Here is a 16741-nt window from a genome sequence, read left to right on the forward strand (position 1 = left end):
GGGGATGAACCTCTGGTAGAGAGCCTAGGCCATCAAAGGAAGAAGCTGTGACATGTATGTTGCCCTAATGGGACCAGGGTCTAAAGTGGCACCATCATACCAGGCCATGGCTCAACAAGAACAGGTTTGTCAGAAGAACCTTCTTGCATTGGAGTGATTTATTTTGACCACTTTGGCCTTGTTAATCATATTTCCTTATGCTGTTTTCTTTTTTCTTCCAACTTGTCATACCTATAGCAGATCCTGTCCAGGAGACCCATTCTCTCTAATTTCATTCTCTAAAAGTCTCCCAGTTTATAGCTGTACATATCCTAGACCAAAAAAGTATGGGGTGGATTTTCTGTCAGACATAGATTGAAACTGAAAGGTATTTTGAAGTAGACCTTGACAAGGTTCTGATATTGACATCGTTGTGTTGATGAATCCTGGAACTGTGACCAGCTTCTGGTCTAATTCTGAGGTGACAGTGGAAGAGAACTGGTGATAGGAAATCACGGACCAATGTGATTTCAAACCCTTGGCAGGTACATCTCCATTCATGGATGTGCTATCAGCCAACATACAGATGTCTGTTAAGGAGTGATGGCTGGGAAAAGGAAATATATTGGCGACAGAGGAGACCAGCCTTTGGACAAGTGGTTGCCTTTCAGTGTGAGGCAGACAAAGAGTGCCTATGGATACAGAGATATTTTCAGGAAGCAAGACAGCTTCACTCACATCTTGTTATCCACAAAATCATCTGAGAATAACTCTGTAAACTCAGAGGTGAGAGACATGTGCTTTGTGCTTCTGCACCACTGCTTTGCTGCTTGGCTCTATATGTTCTTCTGAAACCTCCTTCTGAGCTGGCCCACAATGTGCCCAGGAGGTGGGAAGTGGAGGGGACTTGGCAGCTTGGCTGCTAATCACTGTGGCCACACTGACATGGGGCAGTACACATGTGATGGGCATCGGCTCCATGCTAGTTGTATGTGCCCAGTGGGAGCTTTGGCTCTTACTAGGAGAAAGTAACAGTTCCCCTGTCATTGGGCCATCTCCCAGGTCAGGATGTCTTCATCTGCAGAGGCTGGAACTTTGCCATAGCTCTCATCTTGACAGGTTTCTTTCTGTTTTTCAATTTTCTCGTTCTTTGTTTTTTGTTTCTTTTCTTTCTTTGTTTCTTTCTCTCTCCCTCTCTGTCTCTTTCTCTTTCTTTCTTTATCTCTTTGTTCCTTTCTTTCTTTCTTTCTTTTTTTGTTCTTTTTCTCGCCATGGGTCTTGAACTCTAGGCCTAGGAACTATCTCTCAGCTCTTCAGCTCAAGGCCAGCTCTCTATCACTTGAGCCATAGTGCCACTATCAGTTTCCTGGTGGTTTATTGGAGATAAGTATCTCAAGGGCTTTCCTGTCCAGGCTGGTTTTTAACTGCCATACTCAGATCTCTGCCTCCTGAGTAGCTAGGTTGACAGTCAGGGGCCATTGGTGCCCAGCTTGACAGGTTTCTTATTTGTGCAAGATAACAATGGCCATGTTCTGTCCTGTGAGGAGTTTCCCTGTCATCCTACAACACTGATGGTCTTAGTGTTGTGGCAGAGCACACAGTAAGGGGGCTTTCTATGCATGCACATTGACTAGTATCTGAAAAGGCAGCTTGCAATGGCCAGGAAAGCTCCACAATTGCATACATCTCAATTTGGACTGGGCATGAACAAATTTTAAGTTCTAGTGTTGGTTCTTTTCCTTTGTGCACAGCTTGAGCAGGTTGTTTCCAGATGCCTGTCATTTAACTCAGTTACTCAATTAAGTCATCTGCTCTTTCTATGAGTCTGACTTAAAAGACTGCTTATCAGAGGCCAATAACTGATTTTAAGGCTAAGTGAAACACAGCAAGTGCTCAGGCATGTTGATTAAGAGTGCTATATATATAATGTACAGCTGCATGGTACTTGTGTTGTACACTTCTCATATCTTCACCGAATTCTAACTATTTCTTTTTGGGTCAGGGTCCGGTTGTGGGGCCTGAACTCTGGGCCTGGGCACTGTCCCTCAGCTCTTCTGCTCAAAGCTAACACTCTACCACTTGAGCCACAGCGCCCCTTCCGGCTTTTTTCTTTTTGCTTATGTGATGCTGAGGAATCAAACCCAGGGCCTCATGCATGTAAGGCAAGCGCTCTACCAATGAGCCACCTTCCCAGCCCCACTCTAAATATTTCCTATACAGAAGAAAGAAGCCATACATTTTTGGCTTATTTGCATAGGTATCTGAATCCAGCTAATGAGCCCATCTTACATTTGTTGGGGTTTTTTTGGTAGTTTATGGTTTGATTGAACTCAAAGCCTCATACATACTAGGCATGCACTCTACCACACCTCCAGCCCCCTTCTTGCTTTAAGTATTTTAAGTAATTTTTGGGCATTGCTCTTCCCTCACATACACCTCCCTCAGAGCTGGGATTGCAGGCTTGAACGACCTAGCCACAAGTATTTGGTTTGAAATGTTGTAATCCCATTGTTATTCTGGGTTCTCTAATTGGAGTTTTGTGGTATAGTACTAGAAGGCAGTGCCTTCTTACTTGACCTGAAATTATCAGCCTTAATCAGTGGGCATAATTCTGCTCTAGACAATCAGAACCTCATATAAATGTGTGGACACTGCTCATTGTTGAACCATAATTCAGGATATGTTGCATGATTTTAAGCCTCACTTTTTACACGCACTCACTCGCGCGTGCACACACACACACACACACACACACGCACACACCATTGTCTTCTCTGGTGACTTTGTACATTTTCTGTGAGACCACCTGTGTCCTCTCCTGTGCATCTTGGAGCTTCTCTCACCAATCCTGCTATTCTCCAGCCTGTTCCCTCATCCACTGTCCAGTCTCTGACCTTGAGAGAGGCTGAAGTTTTGTAGTACTGGGATTAGAAAAAGAGAAAAGATAGATACAAACATTTAAGCAGAAACCGCATCTCTTGCACTTTTAGGTGATTTTAGATGCATGTTTTCATCAGATCCTCACTCCTACTTCTTCTACTAGCCTCCCACTGCCATGTTCTTCTCCTGGCTCCCACAGAAGGCTCAGCTGATATTATAGGAAACAAAAACATTGTGCTTCTGCAAAACCTGCATTGCTGCTGCTTTGAGTGAATCTATTTTTGTCATGAGAATTTTTCTTAATGGAATATGGGAGAATCAGAAAAAATAATTATTTAAAGCAGTTTCACTTAAAACCTTTTTCTTTCTTACTCAGTTTATTTAAATTAACTTATATGCCTAAGAGGGACATTACACAAAACCATCTTTCTATGTATATTTTTTTTTGCTTCTTTCTGTGGTGTCATGTTTCAAATTCCTTAAACTTTTTGACACTAAGATCCTCATTGTTGCAAATATCCAGAATGGAAGGGAAGGGAAGTGAGAATGGAGATCAACTAATATCTTACATTGTCCACTGTCTGGGGCTGCTATTTCCACTATTGGAATTGATGATGGCCAGTTTGCAGATTCATTGTCATGAAACAGCCCTTACATCATTGATAAAACTGAGTAGCTTGGGTTCCAATTATAGCATTGGGCTTTTGGTGTCTGCATGAGTCTGAAGGACCCAAAAGCAAGCTCCTCTGCACAGAAGTGAGGTATCCTCTCCTGATACAGTGAGATAGTGTGGGAAGTTTTCAAAGGAAGAGGCTATTACTCAGCATTCCTATATTAGAGAATTTGGAGAGAGAGCAAAACAAACCCATAAACTGCCCCTAGAACTTGACCTCTTCCCGCTCAATCCTTCCTCTTTCAGATAATAAAGCTGAGTATGCTGAGGAAGGCAGCACACTACTTCAGATCTTGTTGCCTGGATTTCCTAGACAATTCCTACTCCCTTCTGTGATGGTCTGACTTAATATCTGACCTTTTCAAGTGTCTTCTCAGAAGGAATTCTGTCTTCAAAAACTAACTTTGTGGCAAATCTTTAGCTCAGTTCACAGATAATCCAGTGGGAACAAATACTAATTGAGTATGCTGCATTCTACATCTTTTAATGATTATGGGCTTTAATTGTAAGTTTTAAAAGTTATATATAAAAACCAGGAGCCAGCTAGTGCATGCCTGTAATCCTAGCTACTCAGGGGTCTGAAATCTGAGGACTGCAGTTTGAAGTCAGCCCAGACAAAAAAGTTCATGAGACTCTTATCTCCAATAAACTACTCAGAAAAAGCTGGAAGTATTGTTGGAACTCAGTTGGTAGAACACTAGCCTTGAGCACAAAGAGGCTCAGAGACAGTGCCCAGGCCCTATGTTCAAGAACCATGGATAGCAAACAAAATCCTATATATACTTAACAAAGTTGTACACATTTTCCTCTTTAGGTCCATCATAATCTCCTACCACAAGACACACTGCAGCTGGAATTTTGTAGTTCATGTTTCTCCAGCTTTGTGGCCTGGGGAGGTCTCTCCTGACAGGTCATTTCTACAAAGCTTTGATGGGTGGCTTTGTTTTAACAAACTGAGTTCCTGTTCAACTCATGTTTACAAATGAATTCACACACCATCATGGCACCGTTCCTCTGAGCAGGGCTGCTGGTGAATTTAGCATGGATCTCTGAGACACAGACATAATTTCATTTGGCATTATTATTAATCCAGGCAAAATATAAATTGCAGCTGTAAAACATTATATCAATCCCATTGAAAACCTGGTATTGATTTTCTTCATAGATTTTTGAGACCAGAATTTTTTTTATATTGGTACAAATATATCATGGGATAAGCATGGAATAGTGGACAGTTTTTGATTCTTATGTGTTTATGTACAACAGTTTTATCATTAAAACCCAGTGTGAGCTTTCTAACAATGCCTTGGGATATCTCATTTAGAATCAAGAGAAATTAGTGTAGCTTGCTCATTTAAAGGAATCAATTGTTGCATAACACAAAAACATTACTAACCTTGGGGGCAAATGACAAGGCTGCGATGAGGTCAGCCTCACCTAATGGACTACACCTCACACCAGTTGCTGGAATCTGCATCTGCAAGCCCTGTTCTCTTGTGTTATGTACAAACCTCCCAACCTCCCTCATTACAATATAATCTAGCAGGAGGCAGATGTCTTACATCTGTAATCCTAGCTACTCAAAAGTCGGAAATCCATCCATACGATCTTGACCAGCTCAATTAGAAAAGTCTGTTAAAATTGAGCCTCCAAGTGATTAGTACAAACAGGACTGAAAGTGTGATTCAAATAGCCAAGTGCCAGTCAACTAAACAGAAAACCCTGAGTTCAACCCTCAGGACTTGTAGGGGGTTGGGGGGTAAGGGGAGAGGCAGCACTATATTCCATCTTGATAGTATTCAGAGGACGGAGAACTAGTAGGAAGTGTCTCAATGACTGTTGTCAGTCAAGCCCTGGCTTAGAACTCTGTGTATGAAAAGTTGTAGTTGTTCTTCAGTGGTCAGACTCAAACTACATAAAAAGAATAACTTTGTATGTAGGTAGGAATAAATTTATGCTTTGGCCTACTGCGTGAAATCAGAACAAGAAACCACCTTTGAAAACAGAATCAGCTTTATGGGAGGAGGCTGAGGAAGAAGCTTATTCCCTATATAGTATAGCATCAACCTCCCTGGAACTACAAAGCCTGTAAAAATAAACTCCAGCAAAGCATTGGCTGCGCCTTATGGCAAGTTTTTGTCCCCTGCTTAGACCACCTCCCCCCATGGCTGCTTTGCTCTCCAATCTCCTGTGGCAGTAGCATCCACCAGCACATAATGGGATACCGGCATCGGGATGCTTGCTGATCTTTCTTTCCAACCTCATGTCTTAAATTAGTCTGGCTCCATATCCCTAAGTTAATTTAGTCCAGTTTATAAGACCTTAGAAAATACCTGTTGATTCCAGATTCAATGTGTAAAGTCTCCTAGCAGGGGCAGGTTTTATCCGTTAGTCAATAACCGTTCAGTCAGTACCAGACAATCTTGGTGCTAAGTTCACTCTAAATTTTCCCTTTCTTGGACACAAGAACTCCCTCAAGTCACTATGATGCTTGGGTCTTCAAAGAGAGAAAGTTGGTAATGCTACATATAATGATCAGACTGTCCTAGAGGCACTGTAAATACCAAAGCAGTTCTGGCTATGTCACCTACAACCGGCGGCAGCAGTCACCTTGCATGATATCCAGGCTGTAGGTAAGCCTTTGAAACCTGCAGCAAGTAGATCGACAGAATACATTTTCTTGGAGGAGGCTTTTTAAAAAATCTTAGTTTTTATGATTTGCAAATTTTCTGTTTGGCAACTTGCAATCTAGAATAGATTTTTGTCATCTGCTCACACATGCAATGTTTTTACTTGTTCCCCATTTACTTTTTTAACTTTAGAAACTTGGTGAATACTTTAATTCAGTTTAAGAAGCCTAATATTGTAGCAGTAAAGGGCCCAGCCATTGGAGTAGGAGCATCCATATTGCCTCTTTGTGATGTGGTTTGGGCTATTGAAAAGACTTGGTTCCAATCACCCTATACCCCCGGACAGGATCCAGATGGCTGCTATAATGTTATTTTTCCCAAGATTATGGGAGGCGTGTCTGTGAGTACCTTCGTTGAAAAATTATTTTAGACAATGTCTTAAGGACCTATGGTTTGGATGTTGTTCTACTCATAGTATCCAGTGTGTTCTTTGGGAACATTTCATCAATGTACTTGGTTGATGTACTGCTGTGATCCTTCCCAGGGGAAGGCCATTCCTCCCATGAGGAGCCTCCAGATCTGCATAAATCACACTGATATCCAGTTTTCAATCAAGAATTGTTCTCTAACTTCACAAGCTAAAAGCTGCCCTTTTAAAGTGGCAGTGGGAGGCCATGCACCAGTTGCTCACACACACCTGTAATTCTAGCCTTTTGGGAGGCTGATACCAGAAATGCAGTTTGAAGCCAGTGTAGGCAGAGAAAACCAAGAGATTCTTATTTTAGTTAGAATGGAAAAAGCCACAAGTGGACCAGTGATTGGAATGGTAAGAGTGCCAGCCTTGAACAAATAATCCAGGTTAACAGCCAAGGGACCTGAGTTCAAGTCCTAGTATTCACAACGCCACCCCCTTCAACTGTACCAATACACCTCCGCCAACAAACACACAAAAGCAATTAGGGATCAAACTTGCATAAATAAAAGAAGTGAGGAGATGGGTTCAGTATAAATTTGTGGTTCATTTTTTCCCTATTGAAATTAGCCCAATCATGATGAGAGATTGTATTTGCATTTTCTCAATTACATACACCTGTTCCTTAGTTCTAGAGAGAGACTGAGAGAATTGGTAGAGAAGGGCATCCACAGAGATTGCACTCTGTTGAAGGGAGGGACTGGATGTCAGATTGGATAGGGGAACAAGTGAAACTCCTTTAGCTCCATCACTGAGTGCCCATAGTTTGACCTGGCCAATTATCATGATGCTGTCTTCATACCCATCAATGTGGGCAGTGCTGGAAGACCACTATATCATGGAGAATGACTGTAGCTGAGGGAGTTGCAGAAGGAACTGAGAGCCCACAGCTGGAGTAGCAGTACCTCCCTTTGGGGTTCATAACTACGTTTACCTCTGTGTCACTGGGACCTACCTCCTCATGCAGAAACATCCAGGACCTGGGGGTATCACTTCCTTAGGGAGCCTACAATGAGAGGAGATAGACAGTACAATTTCAGGCAGTCTTGGGAGCAATGAGAGTACAATGAAGGAGAAAATGTGTGTCTCCTCTCTGAAATTTCAGAGGGTAAGAGTAACTGAGGAGAGAGAGCTGTCAGTCACTGCTGAGTGGGTAGGGTTGAGAAGGAAGGAACATTGGAGCTGGGAGTGGCCTGTGCAATCCTAACTATTTAGGATGCTGAGATGTGGACTATCATTATTCAGGACCAGTCCAGGCCAAAAGGTGGGTGACATCTCCTCTTAAGCTAGGGATGCATATCAACTTCACTACAATAGGAAGCCTAAAATAGGTGAGTCCAGGCCCTATAATGTACCTGGATAGGAAGCAAGACCACAACTGAAAAATGACCAGCACAAAATAGTAGTGTAGCTCACTTACCTACCAAGTCCAAGACACTGACTTCTAACAGGTGTACCATGAACAAGTGTAAGGTTGGGGACCTCGGTGTCTCAGTGTTATTCACAGAGATGGCTGTAGCATCTGTTGCTCTGTGGACTCCTGGCAAGGAGGAAGAGTCCTTCCACATCCCTCAATCTATGCCTACCAAGACAGCAAATGCTGAGTGGAACCCCTCACGATGTCTAAGCATGGAAGTTTGGTGGGCACTTTTGTTCCTCAAAGGGAAAGAGAGCAGGGATCTGCAGGATCAGACAGACTCCTGAGTGAGAGAAAGGCAGAGGGAGGCAATGTTGAGGTTAGCATGGAGTTTGTGTTTAGTGACTAATATGACTTCAATGGAAATGTTCTGGCTTTGATTATGACATGTGCATCTAGGGAGAGCTGGGGTAGTCCAGGGAAACACTTGTGTAAATTTTCCATAGGTTGAAACTTACTCTAAAGTCTAAGTTGTTTTTGAAAACTGAAATGTGGAGAAGTTGAAAAAAGCACACAGCCCCCCAGTACTGGCACTGTTCTCTGTAGATGTACCTGCCCTATCCACCCTTCTACTGGTGGGTGCTTGTCCCCAGGGTGCCTCATGCCCCATCTCTTCGTGCTGCTCAAGCCAGAATAGCTGCTGTTGGGCAGGGAGGATCAGGAAGCCCTGTTGCACCATGTACCAACAGGGCCTCCTTCCCTTGGAGGCATAACACATTACAGAGCTCTGCAGCACCCTATCATTGCTATGAATTGGAGCTTACAACACTTGAGCTTTGCCTGCATTAGGCCCCGACAACTTCAGAACAGCCTTTTGAGGACTTCTGAGACCTGGAGGGAGAGGCCTGGAATGCAGCACCTTTTCCCATTGAGCAGTGAGTTTTGCACAAGGAGCTAACAGGCTGAGAACCTTGGGAATGAGCAGTGCAGGGTGGCTAAAACTTGGTACTCCCTGCTAACATGCCAGGCATTCAATGACCTTTATATGCTAGCCCTTTGTGCCCACCAAACCATGGCCACTTGGTGTATTGTCTGATAAGCCAGGAAGTGATTGGCCAGCAACCAAGAATGACCAGTGTCAATGGGTTCATAAAGTTGAATGTACTGTCCCTTTATGAGAGATCCCTGGTAGATGTGAATGTACTGTTGCAAATGACAACTCTTTCCATCAACTCATCCCTCCATTTATAACTCAATTCACATCCTACACCCTACGCCTAGCAGTCCAGGTTCACAACCAGTACTGTTCAGACCCAATACTTTGACATCAATTAAATGTCCAGTGCAGCCCCATTTGGGGTTATTTTCCTTTTTGTCACTATAGGATGATAGTGTAAAAAGTTACCAGTCCCCTCATTGGCCTGCATGCCCACACTCTCTGAACACAACCAATCCTGAGCCATTTCTAAAAGCTATAATTCTTAGTATAAAGGTGTCTTCTCAGAAATTCCATGCCAAGTTTTAGGCTCCTGTCTTTTCTTCACTTGTAACCTGACATACCTTCCTTGGGCAGATTATTAAGTTTTTCTGAAACTTGGCCAGCAAACTGAGAAGTGTAAGGTTTGGGCTCAGTCTCAGCCTCCTGCTTCCCTGAAATCCAAGAGTCCCACAAGGACAAGAAGGTATTCTGCCCTCACATGTGAGGACCATGTTAAGCACATGATAGAATGGGGGTAGGTCCCATAGTGCTCCACCTGACATTGAAATGCTGTTTTGTCCATTTTACTATGCTGTGTGCACCTGGTCTGACCAAATTAAGGGTAGATCTTTAAGCTCATTGTGAGTTATTACTGAAGAAGTTGACTTGCTAACAATTAAATGCTAATTCTTTCACTAAAGAATCCTTATTTCAGGAACAGGTTATGATCATTGTAAGCAATAATCTGGGGAGTGTGTGGATATGCAATGGTATGGGAGGATGAGGGTAAAGTAGAGGAAAGACTAAGTAAATTTGGATAAACACCATCTAGCCAAATGGCATTTTGGAAGTGGAATCTTTGTACTGAATGTTGACAGTGGTAGAATTCTTGATAGTTCATTGTGTTTAGAAAGATTCAAATTTGTTTGAAGTCTCTGCAGTATAAGCACCTGCACCTTGATTAATATTCAGTGTACACAAAAAGTGCATGAGTGCATGAAATTGTACACATACACACACATACACAAATTTGGAATTGAAGAGAGGCTATTAGTACAGACCTGGGACTAAAGAGCCTGTGCTACACGAAGCACAAAGTGACCTATACTATGACAGCTGTTGCTCAGATTGTATGATCACCTTAAGCCATACTTCCAGCCCTTTTTGTGATTATTTTGAAGGTGGAATCTCAAGACTTTTCTGCTTAGGCTGGACTTGGAGCCACCATCCTCCAGATTTAAGCCTCCTTAGTAGCTAAGATTACAGGTGTGAGCCACCAATCCTGGCCTACTGCTTGTGCATTTAAGTGGGAAATGGTTAACAGCCTTGAATCAGTCATTCACACTCTTGGGAAAATTCAGGAATTCCTTTCATTGTCCTGCACATCCAGCCATTTGGAAAAGAGAAAAGCACAAGTCAAGAATGACTCCCTAGTAACAAACAGATGTGTATGGAGCTAGCTTGAAAGAAGCAAGACGGGCCACCATACCAGTATGATGGCTAGAAACAGATGGCTCCAGTGAGACCAGATGAAGAGAACCAGGTAAGGGCATGAATAAAGGCAAATGGTAGAGAGCCATGTTAGAGCTATTGACTGACAAGGGCAGAAAACATAAAAAGTAGTAATGAGACTAGCCATGGGGTACGTGCCTATGATCCGCATACACATGTAGCTTAGCCCAAAGGCCTACTTAGATCCTATCTTAAAAAAAGAGAAAAGTGACTGAGGAGAACAGAGTGGAACCACTATCACTGGGTTCTCTGGGCCTGAACATGTTGCCATATACTGTGTTGAGAATATACCTCCTGCTTGACTGGAGGGACTAGGATGTGGTTTCTCTACTGTATGTTGAGAAAGAAAATGATGCTCTAAGATGGGCAAATTCAGTGGTCCTAGGGCCCCTCTCCTTTATCCACTCTCACTTTTCTGCCTTGAAGCACCGAGTTAATAAAAAGAACAATGTTTAGTGAGATTTCCAATAAGTGTTTACTTATACACCATCTTTTTACCCTAAGATGTTGCTTTGTCAACCTGTGGCTTAGCAGGACATTCCACAATTTTCAGAAGCTCATGACCTGTCCAAGACTGTGCTTAAATGCCAGCCTCACTTAGGGTGATGTTGTGGAATCTTGCAAGGCTTTCTGCTGAGGAACAGGTTCCTTGCGACTGTTTTCATCCCGCTTGCTTCTCTTGAAGGCTGGTGAGTCAGCCACACCTGTGCCCTCCAGCATTTGCTCATGTGCTCTGGGCACTGTGTGGAATTAAAAAAGCAGTGGAAACTGTAGTACCCTCTGGGCAATTTTCATGAAGATTGCATCTCTTGAGAAGGGAGACTCTATCCACCGCTTGTTTACCTGAAGCCCAGAAGCCCTGGGTCTGGTTTTCAGCACTGCCAGGGAAACACAGAAGGAAGTCATCATTTCAACCCATTCTCCCCTCCTCACCCTGCATGAGCATCTGGGAGCCTGTTGCTGGAATGGTGCAATCCACACACTTTCCTCTGGAACCAAAATGAAAACCTGGTACAAAATTAAAGCCAGTGTAATATGAATAAGCTTGCATTGATGTATACACTATTACATGTTGTAAAAACAAAAGAATGTTCACTTCCTTCATGCAATCATTCGAAGTCATGTGTCAGACTCACCCCGCATGACAATAATTTTGGGAACATCAAAGTCCTGGCTGCTTTGTCTCTTATAGTTATATCCATATGGTGAAACGTGATGTCTAAGATGATATCCAGCAGGAAGAGCCTCAGCCATTAGAACATGGGCTCTGTGTCTCAGGAACAAGTCACTTTTCGTAACTCAGAGAGGAAAAGAAACCCCAGAGAGCCATTCCATGCCTGGTTCACTTCCATAAGATTAACAATTACTTGGCATTATTAATGGCTCATTGTCTTGCATATGAAGAGATCACACATGGGAGCTGGCATTAGAGGACAGAGTGCAGATAAAGGAAGTTAAAATAATAACCTCAAACCAAAGCAGACCTTTTTTAGTTCATATTTTTGGATTATCAATGAGGTTATGTCTTTCTCTTAATCACCCAGCCCATCTGCAAATTGGATCATGACCCCACACAATTCATACTTGGTGTCTACTAGCACCCCCCCACACACAGGATCGGGGGTTTGTGAGTACCCATCCTCAATGTTGACATTGAGGAATGAGGCCCCCTCTGTCTGCCTGCATCATGTTTCACATCACATCACTCTGCTTTCTTTCAGGCCAATGAAATGTTGATCAGTGGATGGAAGCTCACCGCACAGGAGATATATGGAAAATGCCTGATGTCCCAGGTTTCTGGCCAAGGATGTCATGGTTCTAATCAAGGAGCTTGCTTCCTGTAATACAGTTGTTCATGTAGTTGGTTCTTTTTTCCTTCATGTTTTGTTTGTTGTTTATTTTATTTCCCATCCCTTCCTCTTCCCCTTCACCCCCCCCCAACCAAAGTTGTAAAGTTCATTTTTTGACAAAACATCTTGTACATCTGTATCTCTATTTAAACAATTTGTTTTTTCCCTTAGTTGGTTCTTTTACATGTTAGTTTAAAAAATAAAATCTTAGGCTCAGAAGGTGGCCCAGTGATAAAGTGCTTGCCTAGTATGCATGAAGCCCTGGGATCGATTCCTCAGTAACTACAGACCCAGAAAAAAGCCAGAAGTGTTTCTGTGGCTCAAGTGTTAATGTGCACAAGCACTGAGTTCAGGCCCCAGAACTTACAAAAATGAATAAATTAATAGTTGATCGGCTGTTGCCACTTAAGGCCATAAAAAATGGGCAACAAGGCTCAGGACTTTTGCCCCAAGAGCTTATGTCTCTGCCCACAGACAGGGTGATAAGGATCATGTGTCTCACTTTCCAATAAATAGAAAACCCTTAAATGATGAATGGATTGATACAATGTGGTATATATGTATGAAGTTGCATACACACACACACACACACACACACACACAGAGAAATCCCACTCATCCATCGGAGAGCATGATAAATACCATTTGTAACAAAGTGGAAACACTGGGAAAGTATTATATTACGGGAAGTAATCCAGACTCAGAGAACACAGGCTGCATGGTTTCCCTTATTTGTGGCAGCTACAATGCTCCACTAAATCCAGAAGCAAATACACTGGGTTGTATGCTAATGCTTACAGATGAATTAACTGAAATATAATGGAGTCTATGAAGAGCAGAAATAGTGAAATATTTTTTCCTTTAAGGAAATGTTTAATAGTCTGCAAGAAAAAAAAACTCCAAAAGTGTGTCAGGCAATCCATTCACTTGTTAATATCTTAGAAAGAAGGGTGCTCTCACTGCAGTGGGCCAGACTAAACATAGTCACACACATTTTTGAGACTAAAAATCCAAAGCCTACTGACATCATAAATAAATGTGTCTTGTTAAAAGTTTTAATCTATTTCTAGTTCCTGACTTTCCAGACCAAGAATTATTTTCTTACAAGGGAATATGAAAACATAAACATACATTTCTGGAAATGAGCATGAGGTTATTTGTTCTTTCTCAGAAGTTTGTCTCAATGAAAACAAACAACTGAACTTAAATGCTGAAGAATATAAATGTATTACTCCATCATACCATAAAAAGAATGTAATCTGTGAGCAAGGTAAACATGACCAACCAAAATAAGGCAATTAACAGAAGTCTCATAGAAGTAAATTTCTTCTTTCTCATTGCCATCTTAAACCCTCCACCTCTGTGTTCTTCTGGTACACAAATGAGAATCTGGCAGACCTCTTAAGGAGCAGAGCAGAATGGACAGTCTCCACACAGGCCAGATGAGCACAGTGAGTTGACAGGTACCCAAGGTAGGTATTTCAGTATGGAAAGCTGTTGGAATGATCCTTTCCTCATAATCCAAACAGTCACATGCTCATGGCAAGGTCCAGAAATGTCGAAGTGAGACTTATGAAGGTCACAGGTGAAAAAAGGCAATAATCTAGCATAAAAGATAAATGTTTCAAACAGGACTGTGGTAGGGCATAATTGTAATTCCAGAACTCAGGAACCTGAGGCAGGAAGATCTTCAATTTTAGTCCAGCTTGGCAATAAAGCAAGGTCTTGCCTTATGAAGCTCAGGTTTCCTATCATCACTTGCTAAAGAAAAACTACTTGCATGAGAAGCACCATCTGAGATTTCCATGGCACCCTCTCCGTCTTCACATTCATTGCCTTTACTAAGTTTTTTCTCTGTCACTATCCATTTCCCAGCTAATCAACTGCAATTCATCTCCCTTGTCCTTATCATCGGCACACAAAGTATTCTTGCCTATTCTAGTGCCATTCCCATTGTTTCTCTGCATTTTAAACAGTGTCCTGTCTTCATCTGAGTGATCATTTTCACAGTAACTCCATGGTATATTTGTGAGCTCAATGTATTAGATATGGTTGTTTCTTTGGTCTCGGAGATAATTCAATATTTCAGGTGTCCTGAAATCCTTCTCCAAACTTGAGCCATGCTTCAGAGAGGGAGGGTGGCAGCTGTGCTCACTGTCCTAAGACTTGCACTTCTGACCTGTGGTGGACTCTTATTGAAAGCATGGATACTCTATGTCCCACTTCCTTTTCTTCTTGGGTCTGTTGGTGCCATCACCATAGACATGGTATCAGCTCGTGCTAGAATAATTCTTCGGAAAGAATAAGACAAAACCCAATAAAGGAAGCACAAGGAAATTATATATTGTTCAGTGTGAAAATATAAAATTCATAGTGAAGCAAAATTTATGGGGATCAAACCTCCATTTTCAGTGGCCTTGAATGTCAAGCCATCGTACTAGTTCTCTATGTCTGTGTGTGACATTTATAGTCAGGCTCTTCTTGTGGTCATGTAGGTCCTATTGACCACCAGGAGTCACTGGAAGTCCAGGGTACATTTGGTACATGGGTGGAGGGGTTCTCCTGGAGAACCATTTTGGCACTGACAGGCCAGGGATGAGGGCGAGAAGCCAAAAAGAAGGCAGCAGTAAATGTAGGGGAGGCTGCAACAGTGGCTACAGTCATAGCCTGAAACCCGAAGGGCTACAGCATGGTCACTGCAACCTTTGGAACTCATGTGCTCATGGGGAGCTCAATTTGCATGCACAGAGCAAAGTTGGGTATCCTGAAGCCAACCTCCAGACTGCTGTGGCGGTGCAAACTGAGGATTGAGGGCTGAGAGTGGTCAGTCCAGAGGCCCAGTGGTTGGAAGGTAGGTACACATAATGGTCGCGTAAGCCCTGGAGTCATTTGACAGGGAAAATTTGTTGTTTCTTTTCCCCCTGTCTAAGCTGCCTTCTTACCATCACCCACACACCTCGCTTCCTCTATAGCAAGAGCATAGTCAAGAGGCACCCCACTCAGCTTAGAAGAGATTTTTCAGTGGGCCCCTAATGATCCCTACCTCTTCAAGAGGCTGCAGCTGGAGCCGTCATTGGAAAGTTATGTACAAACCCAGTGGGCACTCGAAAGGATGCCTGTGCTGCTGAACAGAAGTATGAGAAGCTGAGACCATTTGAATGTGGTGATGGAGGTGTGGCCCAGTTGGTAGACTGATAGCCAATGAACCAAACGGTCAGGTCCTGAGTTCAAGTCCTCATCTAGAACCAAAGAAGAAAGAGTAAAAAAGATCCTTTGTAGCATTTTTTACATTTGACATTCGTCCTATACTCTCACTAAATATATCTCTATATACCTATAAGAAATAAATTTATTCCTTTGTTGTTGGGCTTTGGCTTCATTTTTACATTACTGTATTTTGTAACCCAGGACATCATCAGTCATACTTCCACTCCATTTTTCTTTCTTGGTTCATTTTTTTCTTATCTATTCTAAGAGACTGAAGTCCAGACAAGGGCTCTGGCCATCATCTCTTTTTGCCCACATCCCTACTTTTTGCCTTTGTATCTTGTGTGTGTGTGTGTGTGTGTGTGTGTGTGTGTGTGTGAGAGAGAGAGAGAGAGAGAGAGAAAATAACGTAGAGAGGGGTTACAATTACATGGGCAAGGTAATGAGTACATTTCATATCAAGCATTGTTGCCTCCTCCTTTGTTAACACTTACCATCCATTCCCATCTCTTCCTCATCCCATCCCCACCACGTCCCATAGTTTCCCTTATTTGCAATAATTAATATATGTCTGACACAAGCAGAAATGGTCAGATAAATGAAATGAACCCAGAGATAAGGTCTCATTTTTTTTCTTGCCTTTGTATCTTTATTGGTCTTCAAACCTCATGCAATTTCCAGCCAGAAGTGATCTCCAATGGCGGTTCTCAGATGCAACCTCTAGACATATGTAGTCATGAGCTAGCAGCAGCCGACTTCTACTATCATTTATGCTGGTGATCTTCCAAATCATTTCTCAAAATCTAGGCTGTTCCTGATAGCTTGTAACCCATATCCTTCAGCTCTCACTCTCCTCAGAATCAAGGGTTTCAGGTTCAAACCACCAGCCTACAGCTTAAGACTTGTTTCATCTTCCTTTTTACCTTTTTTATCTTGATGATTCTTTAGAAATTAAGAGTTTCAATAAAACCATGGACTGGGGG

The 16741-nt window shown here is 42.5% G+C and overlaps 1 pseudogene; it reads left to right on the plus strand.

Annotated features, from left to right (window-relative positions):
* Positions 1-582: 582 nt before the first annotated feature.
* On the plus strand, positions 583-15746 carry LOC122124858 (annotated as a pseudogene).
* Positions 15747-16741: the final 995 nt, after the last annotated feature.

The sequence above is a fragment of the Dipodomys spectabilis genome, unplaced genomic scaffold, assembly GCF_019054845.1.
Source record: "Dipodomys spectabilis isolate Male_0828 unplaced genomic scaffold, ASM1905484v1 ptg000250l, whole genome shotgun sequence".
Classification (NCBI taxonomy): Eukaryota; Metazoa; Chordata; class Mammalia; order Rodentia; family Heteromyidae; genus Dipodomys; species Dipodomys spectabilis.